At 39.6% G+C, this 11,349-nt stretch overlaps 1 pseudogene; it reads right to left on the bottom strand.

Annotated features, from left to right (window-relative positions):
• Positions 1-10,016: 10,016 nt before the first annotated feature.
• Positions 10,017-10,784, bottom strand: LOC114709923 (annotated as a pseudogene).
• Between the last annotated feature and the right edge of the window lie 565 nt (positions 10,785-11,349).

Here is an 11,349-nt window from a genome sequence, read left to right as displayed (position 1 = left end):
AATCTAGGTGTGCAAGAGTGATAAAGTTAAACACCTGACATCCTGCTCTGGCCTCTGCATACATATACACAGTGCATCTCATGCTTGTATCATACATAAGCACACGTTGACTGTGCATACTAAAGATCATTACAATGAGATGTGATGGACAACAGTGTAATTGCACCAGCCAACTAACCAATTAGAGTTGCTTTGTATTTATGGATGTGGACACGTGTTGTGCTCTATGTTATCCCCTAGAGTGAAAAGAAAACCAAAATTACATTGCTTGCAAAATCCTGAGCTTGACTTTCACAATGTGTTTAGACAATTGCCTTTTGTGTACTTTCTAGAATTACTAATCTCCTTCCAGGTATTTATTTTATTAAAAAAAATGTTCCTGCTGGCTATGATTGTAAGAAGCTCAGCTCTTGGGACATGGAAGCAGAAGGATTATGAATTTGATATCAGTCAGAGCCCCATAGCAAGACCTTGTCTCAAAAAGAAAAGAAAACCTCTACTGTCTGCTATTATTTTCTACTGCAGGAAGTGTGCAATTAATTTCTTCTACAAGAAAAGATTCTTTTAACTGAAGTGATAAGACTAAAGGGTTTATATCTTAAAGTTATTCTAGTTGCTGCTCACCTGGCCATCAGCTACAACCAGCACATAGAAAAGCAGAGGAAGCAGATGATGCTGCCCTTGACCCGCACTGTCTTTGTCTTATAACCTGTGGGATTCACATCTATTTAGGGAAACTATACGTTTGCTTTGTGTCCTTTACAAGGAGAGGTAGGCAGAGAACCACTTCCAAACACATTAGATATTTCCAAATCACTCTAATGGTCTATTAATGGAAGTGTCAGGAGGCAATAATGGATGCCGTTCATATTAAACATATGAATGCATGCACGTGCACACACATACACACACAAATTACATTTTAAAAGCAAATTCTCACTCTATACAAATGAGAATACTTTTGCAAATACAAAGCAAATAGTGAAAGTGAACTTCAGTTCTGGAGAGCTATGTCAATGGTTAACAGCACTCTCTGCTCTTAAGGAAGACTTGGGATCAATCCCAGTACCCATATGGTGGCTCTCAATCCGTAACTTCAGCCCCAGGGGACCCACTCCTTTTATGGTCTCTGTGGGTACTGCATACTCATGGTACAGACATACATTCAAGCAAACACTCATACATCAAATAAAAACAAGTAAAATCCGAGAAAAAATTTTAAAGACAGAAAAAAGACCCTCATTAGAGGCTGATCATTCAGACAATCTACTGCTTCTAGACCACCCCACAAATGTCAATCAATTTTGAGAAATGAAATATAAGTTCAAAAGAGTCTTGTGGTGGTAATCTAATTGTACAGAATTATTATTTTGATTGTATGTTAATAAATAAAGTTGTCCGGGGGTCAGAGCTATTAGAGCCATAGACAGTGTGGCGGTGGTGGCACACGCCTTTAATCCCATAAGATCTCTGTGTGTTCAGGGATACAGTCAGCATTGAGAGACATATACCTTTAAGACCTAGGGGGCTGTACATTCAGACAGTGACGAGGCAGTCATGTGTTTGGGTTTACAACCAATGAGAAGGCAGAACAACACACTATAAAAAAATGAACCGACAGGAAGTAGTCTCTTTTCGCGAAGCTGGGACAGCAGGAGGAAGGGTGAGATTTTAGCTCTGAGCTCTGACCTCTTGGCTTTCTCTTTTACGTTGTTCTGTGTTTCTTATTTAATAAGACAGTTGGTTACATCTACAGAGTCTAATTCTCTGCAAAATCACAGTCTAGAATGAACACAACAGTTTCTGATTCACAACACTTTATACCGTTCAACAAAATGGCCTTCATCATAATGAACAAGCTTATTTGCAGTGTGATTTAGTCATTTTTACCTCCAAAATTTTTGTGCAAGGAAGGAATAATAAAAATTCATAATTTTCTAAAGAGTAAATAAAATAACACATATGGATTAGCCAAGTGAAATGGAGGTTTCCCAGTAAAGTCTTTTCCTATTTATCTGTGTTTTGTACCCAAAACAGAGATTCTAAAATCCAGCCTAGACTCACTTGAGAAGCGACTCTCAATGAACTTAGATCAGCCTTTCATGAGCATGTCTGAACTGGATTGACTTTATCGTTAATTGATGGAGGGTCCTGTGGTTAGAATAATCCCTAGGCAGGTGGCCCTAGTATGTACAAGAAAGCCAGCTAAGCAAGCCTACTAGTAAGCTAGCAGCATTCTTTCATGGTTCCTGTTTTACATTCCTTGAATTACTGTCCTGACTTCCACAGTAATGGACTGTGAATTGGAAGTATGAAACAAATAAACTTTTTCCTCTTCTAAGCTGCTCTTGGTCAGAGAGTTTTATCAAAGAAACAGAAAGGAAACGGGGTAACTTCTAAAAGGAAGGAATAAAAGCCAACTTCAAGCCTCAAATTTAAAACAAAAGTCCTTTTCAAAAATAACAAAATAAGGTGTGAGGAAGGTCCTGATACAATAGCACAAGAATAAATATTTAAAATTACTGTAGAGAAGGAGGAAAAGTCATTCATTCAATAGTTAGGGATTTGAATAGAGCTATGTCATGGAAAAAACAAGCAAGCTTCTTTCTGCTTGGTGTGAAGCTTAAGGAAGATCTGAAGTGACCAGCAATGCAACTCAGGCATACAATGCTTCTCCAATTGAGTGTACCTGCATCCCTTGGACCTTCTGATGTTGACTCTGGCAGGGGCCAAGCTGAGAACAGACAAAAAGAATGATCTCATTCATTTATTTCTTAACCACTTTCACCAAGTCAAGGCAATCTTTAGATTTTTTTTTTTTAAGTCTTGCATGAGTTGACCTATCTAAAGTATATTTTGCTAAACAAATCCTATAGTTCTTTTATTTTGAGGAAGGAAAGAACCATAGTTCTTTTAGTTTGAGAAAGGTTGATCCATGTCCTGGGAAGGTGACTTAGGAGGGGTAGAAATTTACATGTACGAAGCCTGAAGTGATATGCCTGGGAGAGTAAAAGAAGTAAGACTAGACAAAGAAGGGGTGGAGTCTCCAGCCAGATACAGATGTCTACGTAGATACAGATACAATGTAGACGTAGATGTGATATAGATATAGATATGTATCAATACAAATATAGTGTGTATATCATCACTCAGCCAACACCAGTCCATGACAACTTGTGAGGCCTAGATTTTTGACAAGTTCTGCCTTATTGTGTGCAAAGGGGGAGTTTTGTAAAATAAGGCCAGATGGAAAGTAAGCACCTTCCTGAATTTCCAAGCCTAAGAAAGGACTCAGGCTAACAGAGCAAACCTGGATACTGTCTCAGGCAGGCTTTTATGGCCACAAGAGCTTTTTAAAAAAAGACTTATTATTCTTTATGTGCATGTGTTCACGTGTGTGTGTATGTGTGTGTGTGTGTATTTAAATGCAAGTATATTTAAATGCTCCACATGTGTTCAGTGTTTGAGTAGGTCTGAAGACTGTGAACTCTGCTGAAACTGGAGCCACAATCAGTGATGAGCTGCCCGACAATGGCGCCTGCAACTGAGCCTAGATCTGCAGGAAAGAACCCAAGTACTCTGCAACAAGTTCTCTTCAGGGCTGAGCCATTTCCAACCCATCACAATGATGTCTTAGATGAGCATTCCACATTGTTTCTTGGTAAGTTGCATCTACTGCCCCAGGGCGCAAATTCCCTGTCGTTCTTCCTACATGCTAGAGCAAGGATCTGAACACAACAGCAGGAATAGTCAATTTCCTGATGTCCATCATCACAAGTGATTCTCCGAAGCCTGCCCAATCGGCAGCCTGTTCTGTTGAAGGAGAGCAAGCCCATGTCTGAGAATGCTGCAACTGAGGTGTTCTCTCCGATGCCTGTTTATTAATATGTATCAAAAGCAAATCCGATTTCATTTCTCTCTTCAGTCCTGACTCAGGACCTTCTGGATAGTAATTGGAAATTTTGAAACATCTGATCAAAACCATGTTTACGCTCCTCACACATTTGCTTTTTTTTTTTAGCCCCACTTGTTTAAATTTTTTGAGAAATTCTACTTATTTTTTTTAATTACTGGCATTATTTACATTTGCATGATGCGAACAGATTTTGTAAAACCTAATGGCCATCAAAAGATTCAGAACTGTTTTCTTTCTGTCTTCAAAGGCTTTAAGGAACACACAGAGAAGAGGTTGCGATCTGCAACCATTGCACTGAACACAACGTTTCAGACAGACTCAAACCCTGATTTGGAATTTAGAGTTCCATCCTTGCTGACGGTGTGTGAAGGAAGTTCACACACAATGTGTCGGTCCTCACTCCTACGTGATCCTCCAGTGGCCTGGATGATAAGCATCCCGAGTAACTTGCTTCTGAGGCTCCTCCGTACAGGCCTCTGGCTTTGCTCTCTCAGCTGCTGGGCTCTGCCGTTAGATAGCAGCCATGTTTTCGCTCATGATGGGAGCTGTTTACTTGCAGACTTCCTCCACCATGAGATCATTACTGAGGAAGGATCGCATGCCCTGCCCCACACACCTTCTTTCTTCATTTCTACTGGTCAGAGACTTTATACCACCTCTTTCCTCTGACTTTCTTCCGATTTCTCATCTTTGTTCCCCATTTTTACTATATTACCTTTCTTATACCCAAGGCTGAGAAGTACTCAGGACATGTGGACCCTGATGTACCACTTCTTATCTATCAGTGATCCTAGATCTGAAAATGGCTTAAGCATGACTGAAGGGATCTTCCACAAATTCATCAGAACAGAGGGTATTTCAACTCAATAGTGGAGTGGGAGCCTTTGGCTCAGCCTCAACACAGCCTAGCTTTCTCACAGAAGAAGCTGTCTTTGGCATTCCTATTGCTAGATGCCCCAATTCCACCAGACTCTACCATCCACAAATGTAGTCCAAATTTCGACCTTACTGTCTCCGTATGCATTGTTGAAAAGTCTTCCACAGAAAGCCATTCACATTCACCTGGAAAGCACAGTCTCCTGTGAGCCCACAGCCGCCCTGTAACCTCTCCTTTCCTCCATCTTTGCATCTCAACAGAGTTTATTACATTAGTTACATTTATTACATTAATTACAAATTCTTCTGCTTTAAATCATCACTGTGTCATAGGTTCAGGGTCTGACAGAGAAGTCACTCAATAGTTGTTCATTGGAGAATAATGATATTCATAAAGGACATTTATGATAGTATGCGTACAAATATCTTCCTTTGCCACCAGCTGTTATTACTTGTGTTATCATCTATACACAAACCTAAACTTACCGACTAAACTATCTATAGGATTCACAGCTTAATTCCACCGTTTTCTTAGGTATTAAACAAGCTTTGTTTGTAATAGGCAAAAAAAACCAGAAACAACTCAAAATAATCTATAGGAAAATAGACAAGCCAGTTATGACAGAAATCATATTATAGAATTCTATTTGGCAATGAAAAAGCATGGCAACTAGGAACCAGATAAAATCAATAATTTCCATCCAATCCAGTATTAATATTTGAAGCCATTAGTGTGAGGCATGATGATGTTAAAGTTCCAAACTTATTATTTACAGCTTTAATTTTCAACTTAAGCACTTCAATAATACTTACATTATTAAAAAGGCTAATAAGCCCTTTTAATTTGTGACCGAGAACATGCTTGCTGCACATGCATGACCATTTCAGCCATGATCTTTAGTACCCACACAAAAATGAGGCATGGAAGTATGTGACCCCAATCCTAGCACTGGGGTGGGGTAGAGGGGGGGTAATGAAGGTTTGTTGGCCACATAGTCTAGCTGACTCTGTGAACTCTGGTTCAGGAACAAATTGTCTCCAAAATAATAACAATAAGATGGAAAGCAATTGAGGAATACATTTGACATTGACCCCTGGCATCCACATGGTTATGTATACATGTGCACAAACATACATGTACACACATGTGCACACACAAAATAAAACAAAAAATGACAGGATCTCAAGTTTATCCCATATAATTTAAATTTTCTGAGTTTTTATTAACACACAGTATTTGTACATATTTGTAGATAGGTAATGGTGACTTAGCACATATTTAATGCATGTGTAAAATCAAATTGATGATCATCTTTATTTTTATTTTTTGTTTTTTTGGTTTGTTTGTTTGTTTTTGAGACAGGATTTCTCTGTGTAGCTTTGTGCCTTTCCTGGAGCTCACTTGGTAGCCCAGGCTGGCCTTGAACTCGCAGAGATCCGCCTGGCTCTGCCTCCCGAGTGCTGGGATTAAAGGCGTGCGCCACCATCGCCCGGTGATGATCACCTTTAAACAACAGACACAAATGTTTCCTCTTGGTCCTCACTAGTGGCAATATCACAATATTGTCCAGAAAGTCAAATAATTTTCCCCATAAGAGACCACTTGGGAAGGAAAGACAGACTAGAAGAAAATATTTGAAGACAATTTATTTGACAAATGACTAGCATCTGGGACATATAAAAAAAGCCTCACAACTCAACAGTAAAACTATGAGCAATCCAATCAGAAAATGGGTAAAGGTCACAAACAGACTTCTGCTGTCAAGGGCATGGATAGCAATCCATCATAGGAAAAAACATCAGAATCATGACTCCCTTGGAAAGCCAGATGAATACTGCAGTGAGATATCACTATATAGCTGTCAGAATAGCTGAAATAACAAGTAGTCAGCCAAAACCAAATGCAGATAAAGCTATGGAGAGACCAGAAGTGGATCCTTTTCATGCTGCTGCTAACATAACTGTTAACACTCTGTAGGAAGCAGCTTGGCACTGCCCATGAAAAATAAATGCACATTGACCTTACAAATAGCCTTTTGCTGTTTTTTTAAAGGTTTATTTTTATTTAGTTTTGTGTCTATGTGTTTTTGTGAATGTATGCCAATGTGTGGGGTGTGCATGCAGAGGCCAAACTGGAGTTATAGGTGGTTGTGAGCCACCTGAAATGGGTGCTAGGAAATAAACCCAATCCTTTCTGGAAGCACAGAAAGGGATCTCACCTGCTGCGCCATCTCTCCAGATCCCTACTGGACTTTTATTCCCTGAGAAAAACAGGTTCCCAGAAAATTTTCATGTATTTTATGGCAACTTTATTTAATAGCCCAATAGACAATAATCTCAGATAGTCCCTTAAAAAGTTAATAGTAAAACAAATTGTTGTAGAAGCAAGCTATGGGATACTGTTGAAAAAATAGAGGATAGAATTCTTGACACACAGCAACATAGACGAATCTAAGTAGAGGGCCAAAAAGAGGAGTAGGTAGGCCCCCAAAGGTAACATTCTGCTTTTGAAATGGGAAACTTTATGAATAGAAGACAGGATTGTAAATGGAGGTTTCTGTCCCATCAGCAACTTCCAAATACCCAGCAGCCATTTCTCAAATAATTTACTTGTAAGCTTAATATTACTTATAAATGCTCAGCCAGTAGCTCAGGCTTATTACTAACAAGGTCTTATATTTAACCTATAATTCTTCTCTATGTTAGCCAACTGGCTTGGTATCTTTTCTCAGTATAATGTTCTCATCTTGCTTCCTCTACATCTGGCTGTCAACTTCTGACTCTTCCCTCCTTTTTTCCATCATTCTCAGTTTGGCTTTCCCACCTAACTTCCTGCCCACCTATCAGCCAATCAGCATTTTATTAAACAAATTCAAGTGACAAATCTTTACAGTGTACAAGAGGATTAATTCCATAGCATTTCCTTTTTTTTTTTGTCTAATTGAAAAGGAAGGTTTTAACTTTAACATAGTAAGATTATATACAACAAAAAACAATTATTAAATAAGAATTATAGTAACACTATCTAATCCATTTACATTTGGTAAAATTAGAGAAAGAATTGTTTATCTTGTCTTGGCAAGTCTAAAATTTGTGTCTAATTTACTTTTTATTATAACTAAGTAAAAGTATAATTATAACTATTTAGTCATCAACTCCATCAGAGACCTAAGAAGAATATAATATAATGCTGAGTAACAGGAAGGGCAAGGCAAACAGCTTCCAAAAATTAAGGAATGACAGAAACAGCTGGCTGTCTGGACAATCATCCAAGGTTCCTTTCCAGTATTGGCATTGCATTCAACTGAAGGGCATCCATCTTCAGCCTACAGGCCTAGCATATATGACAGAGTTATCTGTGAAGCCAGGATTTTTGAAGAACTGTCCCATCTTTTCTTGGCAAAGTTCGGCAGTCACTTTCTTTTCTGTCCTGCTTGTCCAATTTGGACAACATATGCCAGTAGTCTAGGCAAGGACAGTTTGCCCAGTGGCTAACTTGAACATGAATAAAGTAAATTTCACGTTGGTGTTTCTTCAATGCCAATTATCTTCTCTGAAGTAGATTGGGGCTGCCAGGAGCACATATGTCTCATTGTCATTAAAAAAAAGAACCTTATAGTATATTTTTAAAACATCTTAAATGCCATATTCTGTAGATCTTTGAAGTGTTTGAAAATTGTCTGTCTATCTGAAATATGTTTTTGTATACCTAGAAAACCTAACTAACATGAGTATAAATTTAACTCTTATAGACGACTATTAATCTGTATTTCTTAATTATACATTGCATTTTTAAATTAGCTACAAAACCACAATACCTTAAAACAAAGAGAAGAAATATATATATAGTATAACAAAATTAACTTTAAACTTGTATCAATAAACCAAAACCTATTACTAATATAAAACATATAAGATTAATAGTTGTTTTTTTTTGGATTAAAGTAGATTTAATAATCTACCCTTTTATCATATCATTTCTATATCACCCCTTTTCTTTTTCAGAACAAGGTCCCTGAATCTAATCTCCTTTGTTCAGCTTTTTCCTGACTATAATCCATAACAACTTGTAACCAACCTCACAAACGATGACAAACATTCATAATTTAGTTTTGGGAATGTGGGTGAAGTTCTCTAGACTACTTCCTGTTGGTGCTGGTAATCTTTGATGGACATGAGAAAATTTAGAACTGTAGTCAAGTCCTGACTGTAGTATACTTTGAGGCTGTATCATCTCAGCCAGTAATCTTGAAGCTTGTTCTGAATGCAGAACTCTGAGGATACTGCAACAGAAGTGCTATGAAATGTTGGGTCATCTGGGCCATCCATTGCCATTGGAAGTTTTTCAGAGCAGTCTTCCTTGATCAAACATGATTTTTCTTAACCCAGAATGAATCCAGAACCTCTCATTTCCTAAGGAAATAAAAGAACCTCTTTCCCAAAGTAAAATATCTTTTGACTTAAATTTTGAAGTCAAGATATTTTTGAACTATATTAGGTTGGTCTAATCTAGCAGCTTTCATAATCAAATGTCTCTCAGCAGTTATCATTTGTTCATTAGCCATCAAAAAATTTAAAGACAACACAATAGCATACAGTATCCGATTCTCTGTGTATTTTCCACCTTTATATGACTTACTATATTTTTTCATTACTCTATTTCTTTTTTTAAAAAGAGACTTTCCCTACCCTTTTTCTTTCTTCTCTCCAAGCCTACGTATATTTTTAAACACACTGTAGCCTGCATAGAAGTCTTTTTTTTTTTTTTTTTTTTTTTTTTTTGGTCTGAATCTGTTTTTACTGTATATCTCTGTCTTTTTTGACCACATTAGCATTTAAACTGCTAAGTGATGTGACTAGAACCAAAGCTGAGGCTTTGGTGGCTGGTTCCACCCAGTTCCTTGGTCTGTGAGAGCTTAGCTTCATGACACAATTACTGGTGAGAGCCACGCTTACCACCTCAACTTTGGGGAGATTTTGGACCTGCTGTCACCAAGTAGAGCCCCACTAGCTGCTCATAAACTCCATTTAACTGCTCAGTAGCAGGACCTCCCAAAAGAGCCATCCATGTTGCCAGCATAAACCAGGAAGCCATCTCTCTCTCTTTTTTTTTTTTTTTTTCCACACCAGCTGCTTTATTGACAGGCTTGTGAGTGACAGCTGTCCCGAACCAGCCCCTACCTTTTCTACAAGAGCAAATGAGCAGGAAAACGGGCTCCCGGCAAAGACCAGCCGCAGGACCTGGTTGGTCTGTAGCCTTGACTCCCAGGCCACAGGCTGGGAAGGATGGGAAGAAGTCCAGTTCCCCTGGGCAAGGCGCTGGTGAGGTGGCTGAGGAGACTGGAGGTCCCACAGCTATTCCTTGCCTGAGATGTCAGGAAACTGTCACCAGAGGAGCCAGGAACCTAAAGCTTGGGGCCGGGGTGTGGGCTGAAGAAGGGCAACTCAAAGGCTTTCGGAGTCATTTGAGGCACAGGTTCTCAAGTTTGAGGCCACCCTGGGCAGCATGGTGAGACCAGCAACCCCTCACCTCCGCCCAACCTACAAGCAGTCACAGCCACCATTACAGCCACGTCTGCAGCCACACGCACGTCTCCTCATTCACATCCACTCCACACACAGAGGGAGGGCTGTCACAGTCCTGGACCTACACCCTGGAGCCCTGGAATGTCTCTGGATTGGTACCCAAGTCGGGGACTGCTGAGGGGGCAGGTCCTTGATATTGCTACTGATTGGCTGCCTCGCAGCATCTATCCAATCGCTGTACACATCCACTGGCTCTGACAGATATGTGATGGGCGTCTGGAATTCCTCTAGGTACACGGTACAGGAGATCACGCCAGTGTTGCGAGCTCGGTCCATTTTCACGTCACAGGACTTCTCATGGTTGCAGAAGGGGCAAGTGAACTGGGTCTCCAGGGGTACCTGTCATCTTCTTCTTGGAAGGTGGCTTCTGTTTAGACTTCCTTCGTCCCATGGCTACAGGGGGATGAAACCTGGGCCAGCCCTGCCTCGCAGCCCAAGCCGCTTCACCCAGGAGACGCTAACTTGGAAGCCATCTCTTAAAGGAGCTGTGTCTCTGCTCACCGCCAGCAAACAGAGCCCACAAGAAAATGCTCCTACAAGAAGCATGCTTGACTCTGTTTTTTTTTTTTTTTTTTTTTTTTTTTTTTTATATGTACTTAGAATCCCTTTTTTAAAGCTTTCTCAGGTTTTATGTGGAAATTCTTAGCCCATGTTTGGGTGCCTTATGTAAACAGAGGTTTCTGTCCCACCAGCAACTCCCAAATACCCAGCAGCCACTTCCCAAATAATTGACTTAATATTACTTATAAATACTCAGACAGTAGCTTAGGCTTCTTACTAACTAGCTCTTACACTTAAATTAACCCATAATTCTTATCTATGTTTAGCCACCTGGCTTATTATCTTTTCTCAGTATGATATTCTCATCTTGCTTCCTCAGTATCTGGCTGGCGACTCCTCACACTGCCCTACTTTTTTCCCATAATTCTCAGTTTGGTTTTCCCACCTAACTTCCTGCCCAGCTACCAGCC

This window comes from Peromyscus leucopus, unplaced genomic scaffold (genome assembly GCF_004664715.2).
Source record: "Peromyscus leucopus breed LL Stock unplaced genomic scaffold, UCI_PerLeu_2.1 scaffold_805, whole genome shotgun sequence".
Taxonomy (NCBI): domain Eukaryota; kingdom Metazoa; phylum Chordata; class Mammalia; order Rodentia; family Cricetidae; genus Peromyscus; species Peromyscus leucopus.
This window is presented reverse-complemented; position numbering and strand designations above follow the sequence as displayed.